We start from the raw sequence: 13,538 nt of genomic DNA, 5'->3' as shown, positions 1-13,538 counted from the left end.
AGTCATTTTGGGAAATTTATAGAAATCTTCTGGAAGGTACTAGATTTCACAGCTGTGAAACTGAAGGCTCAAGAAAAGATTAGATGGATGTTTAAAGGATAAGGATACTCCCAGAATCACCAGCCTTAAATCCTATACTTTGTAGTAGGTGGCATCTGAGCAGAATCCTAAGGGACATTATCCATTGGATTGGAATTCCATTTGAAGTCTGCACTTACATGGACTAATTCTCCTCTCATACCCTCTGATAAATCAGTAACTCCCTTCATCGCTTCTCAGTCTTTTGGCTAAGATCAAGTGTAGTGTCTGTTCTCATCAGTTTAATTAGTAACTCCCTTAAAACTTTTATTTTTAGACTCATGATTATTCTAAAGGCATACCCTAGAGCCTTCCCAACTTCTTCCTTCCATGTATAGAATTACACAAACCATCCCATACTGTCCAGTAATTTCCTTCTCCACTTCTCACTCAGATCGTCAATGCTTTAGATAAACAGAATGAAATGAGAACCATTAGTTAAAGGCAGGTTTGCCCACATGGCACTCAATGAAAACGTAAACAAACAATGAACTAGTACATATGAGATCTGGCTTGAGTTTCAATTTGCAATCATGCACAATCTTTGGGAAAGTCACTTCACCTCTTTGAATTAGAATGTTCATACTCATAAAATGAGGCTTGGGGTCATATCAGTTCTTGACTAAATGCACTTTACAAAATGCTCATGCCATGACAAACAGAAAAAAGCTTCTAATGGAGTACACAGTGACTCCATATCTTACATTGCAGTGTCTTGAGAGGGCTTCTGACCTAAGAATTTCTATTTAACTTTGTCAGATCTACCTTATCCCCCAAAAAGGGTGCCTCTCTTGGTGTTTCACATTAATAGCACCAAACTGGCTTCATAATTTGGGTGCTTGCATGAACCGAACATACTCTCTTCTCACCCACTTCCACCCATACATATCCATACTAGTTTATTTCCAGCTCTTGCCTTTCCTGATTCTGCCTAGGATAAGTTACATCCAAAAATAATTACCCAGGTGGTTCTGGGTCACTTTGTCCAAGTTTTTTACATTTCACCTTTCCCAAGGTCATCTCTACTCCTCTACAGCTTAACATTTAGAGTGTGCTTCTGAATTTTCAACTTTATTCCCTGAATTATACTTTCTCCTATTAAAATAGGATTTGTCTATTGTTCATTATGTCTTTTAGAATTTTTTAAATGGGTTGAATATATTCAGAGCTTGCTTTTTAACAAACATTTTTCTTTTTAATATTTCCTTCCAGTTCCTTTTTTCTTGCAATTTTTTTTCTCTTTACCTTCAATGGGGTTCCTCTTTGATTTTGTCACCCAACATTCAGTTGATATTTTTATGTCTCATTTCTTTATTTAAGCTGTTTTATTTGGAGGGGCACATGATAAACGGTGAATTTCATAGATTATCACACGACTTTTCCTTCCAGAGGCTCAAAATTTTTTGTGAAAGAGACCAAGCAATGAATTCTTGAAAATTTATCTGGTCTTTATTTATAATATATGTATTATAACTAAATGGTTTGTTTTTGTTTACTGACTTTACTAGTAGCTAAACTAATTAGTGACTAAGGGCACATCATACAATTTAATCACCTTGTTTATTTTGGAGTGTCTTCCACCATCTTAGATATGTAGACAAAGATTTTCTGGAAAGAAATTGCATGTAATCTTCAGTTCCTGAATATATCCCATATCACTATTAAATAGATCTCCCCCTCAAGCTGGTTTAAGATAAAACTTTAAAGAAAAGAAAATGTGACAAAGCCAAAGCGGGGAAGGATGGAGGGTGGGAGGTGGGGGAGGGTGGGGCAGGGGGAAGTGGTGGTGGGAAAATGGAGACAACTATATTCAAACAACAATTAAAAAAGCAGAAATAATAAAAACATGAGCTTGTGTTACTACAGCAAGCCATTCAACTTTTGATTTTCATTTTCTCAACTGCATGATGGGCATAATCTATTACATTAAATGAGCTATTTATTTTGAACACTATATGAATGCTGATCTTCAATCACTTTTGACCTACAAAAATGGCAATTTCACATTTCAACCCTTCACATAATAAACTGAGCCAGCGTAAGTCGTCAATACCAGTCTATTCTCTTAGCCCACCTTTCACAGACCTTTTCCTTAGTGTGCCTGCAATGCGCTTCTCTTCTCCCTCTCTCCTTAAATTCCCACATTCTCTCTTTCCTCTCCTACCAAAACTCAGCAACAAAAGACTAAAAATAAAAATCCAAAGGTCACAATTCATCTACCACATTGTAAACTTTTTTCTGATAAAAATAATGTATTTTCTGTAAGAATTAAGAAAATCCAAAAGATTAAAAGCATTAACAAAAAGCCATTACACACACGCTCCCTCCAAATTCATTACTAGCATTTCCAGATATACAGAAAACCAGAAATATAACAGGCAAATATATGGGGGAGGGGAGAGTTTTCATGTCAGATTTTCAAAATAAGTTTATTTGATAGCCACTACATTGTATCATTTCTAAATTTAATATATTATTAACATTTTCAATGCCATAAATTATCTTAACCTATTTTTAATGTTTGTATAATATTCCATCTTAAGAGGACACTAAAAATTATTTTTAAAAATCCCCTGGATATTTGCAGGTGTTTCTGGTTCTATATAATTGCACTGTGATAAAAATTCTAATAGTAAATGTCTACACCAATTCACAATTCTTTGTTAAGAATAAACTACTAGAGGTGAAAATTGTTGGTAAAAGTTATTCAAATTTTAATAGTTTTAGTCATTTAAATTACCCCAGAGAAAAGTCATATCATTTTATACACCCAAAGGCAGTTTGGACGATCCGTTATTTCCTTAGACTAGCCGTTCTCAATTGTTTTTTCTCGGACCCTTTTAACCTCTGAAAAATTACTGAGATCCTGAAATTGCCTTGGTTCATGTGGGTATCATGTGTAAACTGATATTTACCATTTAGGAAATTAAAGCTGAGAATATTATTGTAAATGCATATATATGAATTGATTATAAAATAATAATAATAAACTAATTGCAATTAACAAAAATAACATGAAAAATAGTTATATTTTTCCAACTTTAAAATCTCTTTCATATCTGGCTTAAGAGATGACTGCTGGATTCTCATATTTGCTTTATCGTCAATCTGCCCTCATTTGAAATATACGTGAAATATACACAACTCATAGAAATTTAGCTGAAAATTGAAAAACTGTTTTAACAGCCCTTTCTTATCATTGTAGACCCTTTCCTTTGCTACTAGCTGAAATTCAACAAGTGGTAGCTTTTTAAAGTTTAGTTACATTACGAAATGAAAAGTAAATGTTTTATATTCTGTTGAGTTAAAAATCCAATGATTTACCTTATACTTTAATGGGTCTTTTACTCATTCATGATTATATAAAATTGTGTGTTGAAGAATCTGATTTTTCAGAGTTATGCAGATCTTCTAGTCTTTGACACACTTCATGATATAACATCCCCAAATCACACTTTTCAACATCACCATTGGGCTTATCAGGACAGTAAGTCACTGTTGCTTGCAAGTGTTAATTTTATTATTGGCCGTAAGTATTGTCAGTTGCTTTCCCTGAAGCCACAGGCTCCTTTCCTTTATTGTCAAGACAATATCTGCCAAATATACAGCTTTAAATACCCACAGTCTGACTATCATTGTTTCAGGTAAAAATGGAGATCCTTGAATAGCAGGGGCCAGTTGAGCTCAGATCTCAGTCAACACAAGTGCTTTTCCTTGAGACACCCATCAACCTTCAGTATGAAACAGCAGTGCTTTGAATATTCCTTCCACTTCATCACACTGAATATTAAAAAGTCTTGCACTCAGGGGTAGAGATTTAATGAAATTAATATTTTTACTACTTCACCAAAGACTTTCTTAAATGAAAAAATGCTGATGGCTTTTTCCCCCTGCAAGTGAACATTGGTGAAAAGTACAATTGCTATCAGTCCAGTTTGTTTTCTTGGCCTTAATTTGTACTAAGGCATCATTAATTTTGCACGGTCGATGCACGTGATAGCACCGTGATGAAGCACATAGTATCTTAGCGATGCTTTGAAAATAGCTTTGCCCGCATGGTCCCCTGAAAAAGAACAGGCTCTTGCTATTTTATTATTAGAATTATTTTACTATTATTTCTTTCCCCTTCATAAATGGAGGCAGGATTGGATTGAAAGAGTTACTTTACAACCCCCAGTCTCCCCAGCAATATTTACTTTTTAATTCCACTTACTCAAAAAACAAAGACAAACTTCTCAAACGATGGCACAAAGACTCCACAGACACAGGTTTGCAGATCCAAAGAGAAGCAGGAAGAGAAAGTAAACATACATTTACTTTAAAAAATATTATTTATGTGTTTAAAGCACAAATTAGTTTGGTAGAGAACATCTTATGTCTGTTTTATTTCCATATCCTTCAGCCTGACAATGGGCTGCCTATCAATTAATTCATTTAGAGAGCCATACACCACAAGAAATAAATTATTTGTCCTCTGGAGCTTGTCACAAGGGGATTTTAAAAAAACCATTAAACAGAGAGACAACTGTTCATCTTAGAAAGATGAAAGGCCAGTTCCTCCTCCTTAGCTGATGGTTTTTAGTAAAAATTGTATCAACTATGTATGGTGTCTCACATATTACAAAGCACGTTCATATACGAGTTACTTAGTTTCTTTGAACATTTTCTTGTATGTAAAATTGGATTGACAGCAACATTTTTTGAGCATTTAATAAGACAATGCACGTGAGGTGTTTGGCTTTTTGCCTGGTTCCTGGCAAGGTCTCAGCAACTGGTCACCATGGAGCTAATAGTAGCAATAGGATCAGTAGTAAAAGGGCAATGCAGGCGCTGCCGTTTTAGGAATTAGTAACCGAGGCCTCGCAAAGCGGAGGGCTTCTTTCATGGTGGCCCAGAAAGGCTGAGATGGAGCCGGTCTTCACATACAGGCTATTTTCACCTCACCCTCACCCCCGCCCAAATTTTTCCCACTGGGCCACAGCTGTTCTTCTGGGGCTCTCAGTGTTCTCAGCTCTCTTCTTGGCTAGATTCCCTATTGGCTTACAGTGGGCTTCTCTCAAACAACGTATGTTCCAGGTATTTCAAGACTGAGCCCCTCCTCCCCATACATTAGTTCAGTATGTCTAGAGTCCTAACATAAATGGTGCGTTTTAACAGAAATACAGGGTAGCCAAGTGTTTACAGCCATAAACTTTGGACTGAACAAACCTGAGTCAGAAACAAGCTTTCCAGTTCTTATATATATATGATATTGGGCAAACTGATATCTGTAAAAGAGTGAGGTGCTAGTATTTGCTTTATGGAATTGTGGGGAAGATTATTAAAGGAAGTAGCACCTGGAAATAGCTTCCCATAGGCACAGAGCCAGGCACATGGTGAAGGGTAACTAAATGACTATTTGACCACCAACTTTTATAGAAACATTTGCTCTTCTGGGCCTGATTTTTAGTCTCCTAGACTAAATAGCCTTCACTATTTTACTCCCTGTTCAGTTCCCAGACACATCACAGAATTATAAGAATATTAAAAACTCAGGGCTATCCCTATACAGAATTTTCCATAACCCTCTTTTTGCTTTGAGCTCTTTCATAGAAAAGTGACCTTATTTTTAAACAGAGGGGGCAATTGAAAATCAGTGAACGGACTTACCCCCTAATGATTTTTTTCTCAGACATAATTATAATAATTAGCATTATAAAGTGCTAATTATCTTTGGACACAGAGGACCCGCACACCAGAGACAGAGGTCCACATTAAGTAAAGTGGATTTCACTTTCTTCGGTTACCAGATTTCTCTATTTTCCTCTTTGTAACGATGCAAAAGATATTAGTCAAACCTCATTTAAAAACTTTTTACCCATTAAGGAAGCTGTCTGCTAGCCACTACAGTCAGACTCCATCTTGAGCTTATGGATATACAAAGAAATTGTTCTGAGCTCATCACTTTTTTGTTAGATGATCATTCTGTAATTCTAGGTCAGGATCTAGGACCTGGGAAGAATACAAAAGTGTAAAGACCATGCCCTTCCTGTTTGGATGGCAAATAACTTCTATTAACAAATGAAGAATCAACTATTTCACTCTAAGTCTTAGAAAGTCTGGTGGGGTGACGGCTGAATGTGTTAGGTGTATAGAAGAGAAACTCAGTGTGTGGTACATAGAATTTCAAGCTGAGAGGGACTTACAGAGTCATCTCTTCCAAACATTTAATTTCACAGGGAAGAAACTGAGCTACAGAACTACTTGAAAGGAGAACCAGAATGAAAACTGGAGCTATCGATGGCTGACGCTTTCAATAGAACTTTTTTTTTTTTTTTGCTCAGAACCGGGCATTAATTAGGTAGAGGGCTGATTAGGTAAAGTCAGGTACTGAAGTGTTGAAAAACTCTAGACAAAGAAATGAGGCATTGGTAAGGCAGGGATTTTCAACCATTTTCACCTCATGGCACACAAACTAATTACCAAAGTTCTGCAGCACACCAAAAAATATTTTTTGCTGATCTACCAAAAAATAGGTATAATTTTGATTTATTCATACCAGGTGGCTGCTTTAATTTTTATTTGACAATGTAAGGGGGAAAGGTCAGTGCCTCTGACTAAATAGTCAGGTATTGCAGGTTTTAAAAATTCTTGCAGCACACTTTTAAAATTCCTGGCATAAGGCTATGAAGAGCGTAGCTCTGGGCTCCCTCTTCATCATCTCTTGTCAGCAACAGAATAATTATTAATGCTATCTAGTCCTCACTTCATTAACACAGAGATACTGGAAATTGAAGCGGAGTTTAGAACCGAGTATTGGTAATGAAGATCTAGACACAGCCACGGACATTTTCCCAGAGCTCCAGACAACCACACCCTTACCTCCTCCCTCCTCCCACCCCTGTCCCCACCCCGCAGAGGCACTTTGCCCCGGCTTTAGCTTGGAGACACCCTGTCGCCCCCAGGTGGGTTCAGTCACATCCCCGACAGCTTTACTCCATCGGAAGTTCTCACCTGAACTAGGTCAAAATCTACCTTCTCAAAATGTCTCTTCATTGGACCTATTCTGAACTTTGAAGCAGTGACAAATAAATAACTCTCACTTAAAAAAGCAAACTGGCAATTACTTAAAAATATGAACATTATCTCCTTGTTTTCTCTAAACCAGTGTTTCTCAGATTCAGCTATACCAGAATCCCCTGACGGGACTGTTAAAATACTGATTGCTGGTTCCTGACCACAGGGTTACTGAGTCAGTTGGTCTGGGGTGGTACCCGAGAATCTGCATTCAGGAAAAGTTCCCTGGTGCTTTCCGGGGAAGTTCCCAATATCTCTGAATTAAGGACAACACTTTGAGACCCACAGTTCTGAGTTATGCCTGTGGAATCGTGCTTTCCTAACGCTATGCCATTCCTTGCATCCTTTCGGAATGCTTTAGAAATTGGGCTGTCATCTTTTTTATATATTTTTTTACATTTGTTCAAGTTTTCTTTGATGGACATATATGACTTTTCTACTTGAGGGGAGAAGGTGCACTCAAAAAATTAAGTCAAATAAAGGTGTAATTATCAACATAAAGCAAGATAACTGGAAAAGAAACTGTCTCGTTAGTAGGTTTTTGTAGTCCGTATATGGATTATTTAAACAAGGATACATCCCTCAGTGAACACTGTGGTGATTGGGGGAAAATACAGCTTTCTGGTGTTACCTTTATTTTTACACTCTGGCATGTATGGCAATAGGAGAAAGCCGAAATCTGCAAGTGGAAGACCTGATTTTGAAATCCAGAGACTTGGGTTTCATGGATACAGTGATGTGTTTTGACTATGTGTCTTCAGACAACTTTTTAGTTTCCTCACTTTTACACAGCAGTAAAGTAGTAATGGCTGCCCTTTATGCATTCTATACAGAAGGGAGGGAAAGCAAAATAGCACTTGTATATCTATAGAGGCTTTGAAAATTTTGTTATTATCACTAATGTTTATTCGAAGGGTTCCCGCTTTCACTCTTTCTTTTGAAATTCCATTTTGTGAGGAAAAACATTGTGTAAGAATTCATTTGCTTATGAGTGCTTCAGGCAAGAGCTGGCCACTGACCAAGTACATTGCTTACCTCATATCACCTAACTCCAGTGAGCCTTCTCTTAAACCAAGTTCATGGCTGTGCACCAGCCCCCCAGGAATGCAACTGTGCTGCCCATGAACACATGCCTCTTTGCTCTTCTGCTAAGACAACTGTGGTAATGAGACTTCACTTCCTCCTTGGAGGCCACATTTAATGCACAATTCCACCCGGGTTTTAAATGTGTATTCTTTGTTAAGAAAGAATGACAGAGATTGGTCATATTTCTTCTTCAGGACTGGGGGCTAAAAACCCTCAACTTTCTAGAAATGGGACTTCCTGGTGAAGCTCTGATTCCATGAATCACAAGACAAATTTTGATGGACAAGTTTGGGATGGCGGGGCCGAAGCTGTTTTTCACTACTGTAAAAACTTCTACCCACTACGGAAGAAAAACAGGGAGAAAATCAGCCAAGTCGACTGAGTGTTCCTCCCCAAGCGTGGTACAGACACATCTCACACAACTCTCTCCGGGTGATGGCTCTGCAGAAGGTCTACCTATTTTGGGACAACTCCTGTTTATTCAATGTAACTACTGTTTTTCTTTCATAACCAAAACAACACTAAGTATATTATAAGGAGTGATACGTTGACTTCACTGGTTTACGCAAACATATACTCACCAATTTACTCCATGAAAGTTGCTAATCAGAGAAAACCAAATGCATCTAGTTCAATTGTATTTGGACTCCTGTGTTGGCCAAGCCCAAAATAATCTGCTGTGTATATGTACACAAGAAAGAAGGTTAGGAGGTGTCCTTCGTACGTCTCTTTATTCTGTGGTATGTTTGTGTGCTATTTTCGCTTGCTTTGGAAGGCTCTCTTAACCTTTATTTTGCCTTAGAAGATAGTTTTCCTCTGTGCTCTAACTTTATTTTTAAGTCCAGTTTGAATTTAAGAAGACTGTAAGCTCACCAAAGGTTAAAAACAATTCATGAAAAAAGTGATGCAGAAAGAAAAAGGTGTTTTCCAAAAAATAACTCCTTTGCAGCCCTTCTCCATCATATACAACTTTCTTTTTGTGTATTTTGTATTGTTATTTATTTTTATTTATTTATTTATTTTTTAGAGTGAGGGATGGAAGAGAGAAAGAGAGGGAAAGAAACACCAATGCAAGAGAGAAACATCGATCCGTTGCCTCCCATACGTACCCCAACCAGGGACTGAACCCACAACGTGAGCATGTGTCTGACTGGGAATTGACCCAGAAAACTTTCCCTTTGCCGGTTACGACCCATTCAACAGAACCGCACCAGCCAGGATACACACAACTTTCTGTTAAATCTTCTCTTCTTCTTACACTGAGCGCTATAAACTTCCAATTCATTACATTTTAGAGACGAGCTGTACTTATTAACCTTCACATTAATTTCTGTTTCTTATACCAGCTTGCTTTCATTGCTCAATTGATATATTTCTCAGGTGATTTTTTAAATTAGTCTGTTTTGATGTCTATTGATTTTATTTATATAATTCACTTGATGTATTTTGTATATAATGTGTTGGGATGGAAGATGCCATGAATTTTCTATTTAAAATCCAAAGAAATCTTTTTCCTTAATAACTCTTCCCTTAGAGGTAGAATTTTCAGAAACATATGAAAGTCATTAAGCAAGATATTTGTGTATATTAAAAAATGCCCGGTGAAAAGTGACAATTTATCCTGGAATAGAAGTTTGGGCCTCAATTGCCTGATTCCTGGGAAGAAGCAATTTTTCATCCATTGATATTTTTGTTGGACTTTCCCCTCCCCTGTCAATCTCTAGGTCCAAGATGTATACCTGACTGATGCTCAGCTGTTTAAAAGATAAACTGGCTGATCAGCTGCTGTCTCAGACAGTCTTTAAGTGTATTTCAGCATGTCTCCAGACAGTTATTTTTTCTGTGTTCAATTTTGTTTATCTTCTTACTTAACTTTTCAAGTGCTACTATTTCCTTTTTAAATGCGGTATTCAGAAGTGCAAACATTATTGAAAGGGAGAATCTTACTAGCATAATTGTGCATTTTCTTTCTTTTATATTGCAGATGGAAAACATTAAATCTAGGGAGAATAGAAATCTGCTCAATCAGATATTGATAGTACAATTTCCTTTAAAAATACTTACCTGTGAAGAATAAAAATACTAATTTTTGTAAAGGTGGCAACTTTCCATTATTTTAAAAAAGCACTAAATGACATAAGGAGTTAGGATTCTGACTGCTGTGAGCCAGGCTTTCTTGCTGATGCTGTCCCTTCCCTTTTGAAATTTTGTATTTCAGCTAGGGATTTGGGTGGGGTGGAAGGAAGGAGTTCTCCAGTAAGCGGTATATTGTAATTTGGGGATTAGAGGAGTACTTGAAAAGAACATGGTGCTCTGTCCATGGCTTAGATTAAGTTTTAGTCACAATAATTACTCACCAAAGCATTTAATAGATTAATTAAAGGATATTTGACAAATATCCTTTATTAAAGGATAAAATGACAAGGATTTTATGACAAAAAATAAAGGATTTATTAAAGGATAATTGACAAAGAGGAAAATGTGTATATTTAAAGTATATAATTTGATAACTTCGATCTACTTACAAACCCATTAAACCATTGCCAAATCAAGATTGAGAACATAGCCATCATCCCCAATCATTTCTTTACCCCCAACCCTGGTATCAGACAACTTCTTACCTGTTTTCCATCCCTCCAGATTAGTTTATATTTTCTAGTGTTTTATATAGGTCACATTATACAGTATATACTCTTTATTGTCTGGCTCCTTCCAGTCTGCATAATTATAGATTGGTCCAGGTTGTTGCGTGTTTCAATAGTCCATTCTTTTTCATTGCTAGTCTTTGTGTGGACACATGCTTTCATTCATTTCAGGTAAACAAATATGAATGGAACTGCTAAACTATAATGGTAGGAGTCTATTTATAAAGAAATTTCCAAACTCTCTTCTGAGGTGGTTGTACCCAAGAAAACAAGTTTAAAAGCTGCCAAAATACTTTAAATAATGGTTTTTAAGACAGTGGGCAGTCAAGGTAAGCAGGTAATTGGCCTGTTGCTCCATTTTGGCCAGAAGTAGAACAATAATTACTTTTAATTTAAAAAATTCAAGGAGTGTTGGGAACCGCTCTGCCTGTTTTCAGGAGTTGTAACTGCCCCCCATGGTTAAGGCTGAGTGAACGACCTCCGGAATGCAAGCCACTAAGGTGACAAAGCTCATCTCTGGTAGCAAGCGTTGCTTCTGCTTCTCCCCAGCCCCCAATGCATGGTTGGATAGTCAGAGATGGGTAATACCCCTAGAGGTGGGGCAACCTAAGCCAGACGTGATCACTTGGGAGGCCATCATGGAAGGACTCGAGGGGCTAAACAAAGAGGGAGTGGTGTACCCTTGCCCCCTGGCTATTTTGACCTAGCCCAAGTCCCCTAGTCCCCTAGTCCTTCCTGGCTCTAATCCACTTAAGCCTGAAAACCTGTGATGAGGGAGGCAGTGTAGCCCCTAGCCAGGTAGAGCGGGATCCGGGATGATCGGGCATAAGAAAGAGTTCTTAAAAGTCTTGTGAAGCCTGCTTTGCTAAGTGTGCTTTCATTCATATGACAAAGGTTTGAGCAGGAAATAAGTATGTCTCCCAACATTTCTGTAACCCCCTTTCCTAACAGACACTGACTCAGACTAAGCCCTCCAATTTCTTTGAAATGTTATCTACTGTTTGATCCTTACTGCCTGTATTCCTGTGTATTACAACCCAGTAAAAGCCATTGAAGAAGTGGTTCTTGGTCTTTCTCCTCTGAGAGACTGGCCATCTCTCCTTCTCAAGCAGATCATGTCTTGGTAGTGTTACTTTCATCCGCTGCGGACAGGGGGACTAGCAGGCAAAGTCACCTCCACAAAGGAGCACATGAGATTTCAATCTTTTTTTAACAAAGGGCATGAGACATTAATTGAAGAATAACATGTAGAGTGTTAGCCAGACTAAAGTTTTATTCTACTGCCATGTTCTCAGTGGTTCATATGGGGATCTGAAAGTTCACATAAATGAATATTTTGAAGTTTGAGAAGTGATCCTTTCTATCATAATGATAATTCTGATTAATGATTTTCTTCAAAAATATAAATTTGCCTGTTAAAAAGAGAAAAATTTTGTGTAACAATTTCCAGTACAACGGTATTTTAATAGACTAGCACTTTAATTTCCTAAGTTGTTCTTCCAAACCAGAATCTTTATAGAAGTCTTTACAAAATAGTAACATTTGACATTGTCTCTTCTCACTAAAAATATGGTTCTTTCAGAATAAAAATGTTTCTTAGACATAAAAATAAGTATAATAACTGTGAGGATTTAGAAGTTAAAAGAAAATGAAATGTAGATAGTTGGGCTCATTGGGGCTTTAAAAATCTCTACAAAATATCCCTTGAAGTTTTAAACATGTGAATTCTCTTGTATCTTTGAAGACTTTATAGGGCCTATGGATCTTGCTGAAGCAGGAGTATATGAGCAGCCAGTGGGGAGGTTAAAGTATAGAAAACTAGGAACCTCTCTTATTACATTTAGAGATTTTAGATTTGGGAGGATTGTTAGAAAGGTTGCATCTGGTGTAAATTACAGAATTACCTAATGTTCAGTAGTCAATTTTTAAACATAGAGATAAATCTAGATAAGACTTTAAGTTCTTCTAATTTAGACTGTTTTTACCCCCAAAGTGAAGTACTCATCTTACAGGTAATACTGCATGATTTTAGTTTGCACGTAGACAATTTTTTAAAAAAATTATGCATTTATCTTTAAGTATTTAAAAATGGCAATGTTACTGTTCAGGTTGAGACTGATGTTACACAGTGACACTATATTATCTCTGTTTCCTTTTTAACAGCTCCTTACATGTTTTTGTGATGGTATGTGAATAAGTCAAATCAGGATGGTGATTTGCCAGTGTCTGAATTTGAAAGTTAGGAAACCTTTTACAGGTCAAACATTATTTTCACAGAGGAATGGAAGCTCCTAGAAGTCAGGAAGACCAGCCTTGCTCAGTGATACTCCTTGAATCAAACACTGGAGAGAAGAAATGAGCTATTGCCTCAATTCCCATGAATCACAGACTTCCTTGAATTAAATAACTTATACTGTAGGGAATGTAGATGTGCTTGTGATGTGGGTACATGTATGAGGGGGAATATGAGGTGTCCCTATGCATGTTTTTAGTTAGTCTTGTGTCAGCCATTGTGCTAGATATAGGCAACAAGACAGGTAATAGGTGATCATAGTTAGTACCCCAACGATCAATAATTGATGACATTATTGATTATTAGAAGCTTCTTTTGAGGGCCATGTAGAAGTTTCAAAAGAACATTAGCTTTCACATTAGAGAATGAGGGTTCAGATT

At 37.1% G+C, this 13,538-nt stretch overlaps 1 pseudogene; it reads left to right on the top strand.

Moving 5' to 3' along the window:
• The first annotated feature begins 267 nt into the window (after positions 1 to 267).
• On the top strand, positions 268 to 401 carry LOC118997610 (uncharacterized; annotated as a pseudogene).
• The last annotated feature ends 13,137 nt before the right edge of the window (positions 402 to 13,538 follow it).

This window comes from Sturnira hondurensis, unplaced genomic scaffold, assembly GCF_014824575.4.
Source record: "Sturnira hondurensis isolate 20B ecotype Veracruz unplaced genomic scaffold, ASM1482457v3 Scaffold0013299, whole genome shotgun sequence".
NCBI classification, from domain to species: Eukaryota; Metazoa; Chordata; class Mammalia; order Chiroptera; family Phyllostomidae; genus Sturnira; species Sturnira hondurensis.
This window is presented reverse-complemented; position numbering and strand designations above follow the sequence as displayed.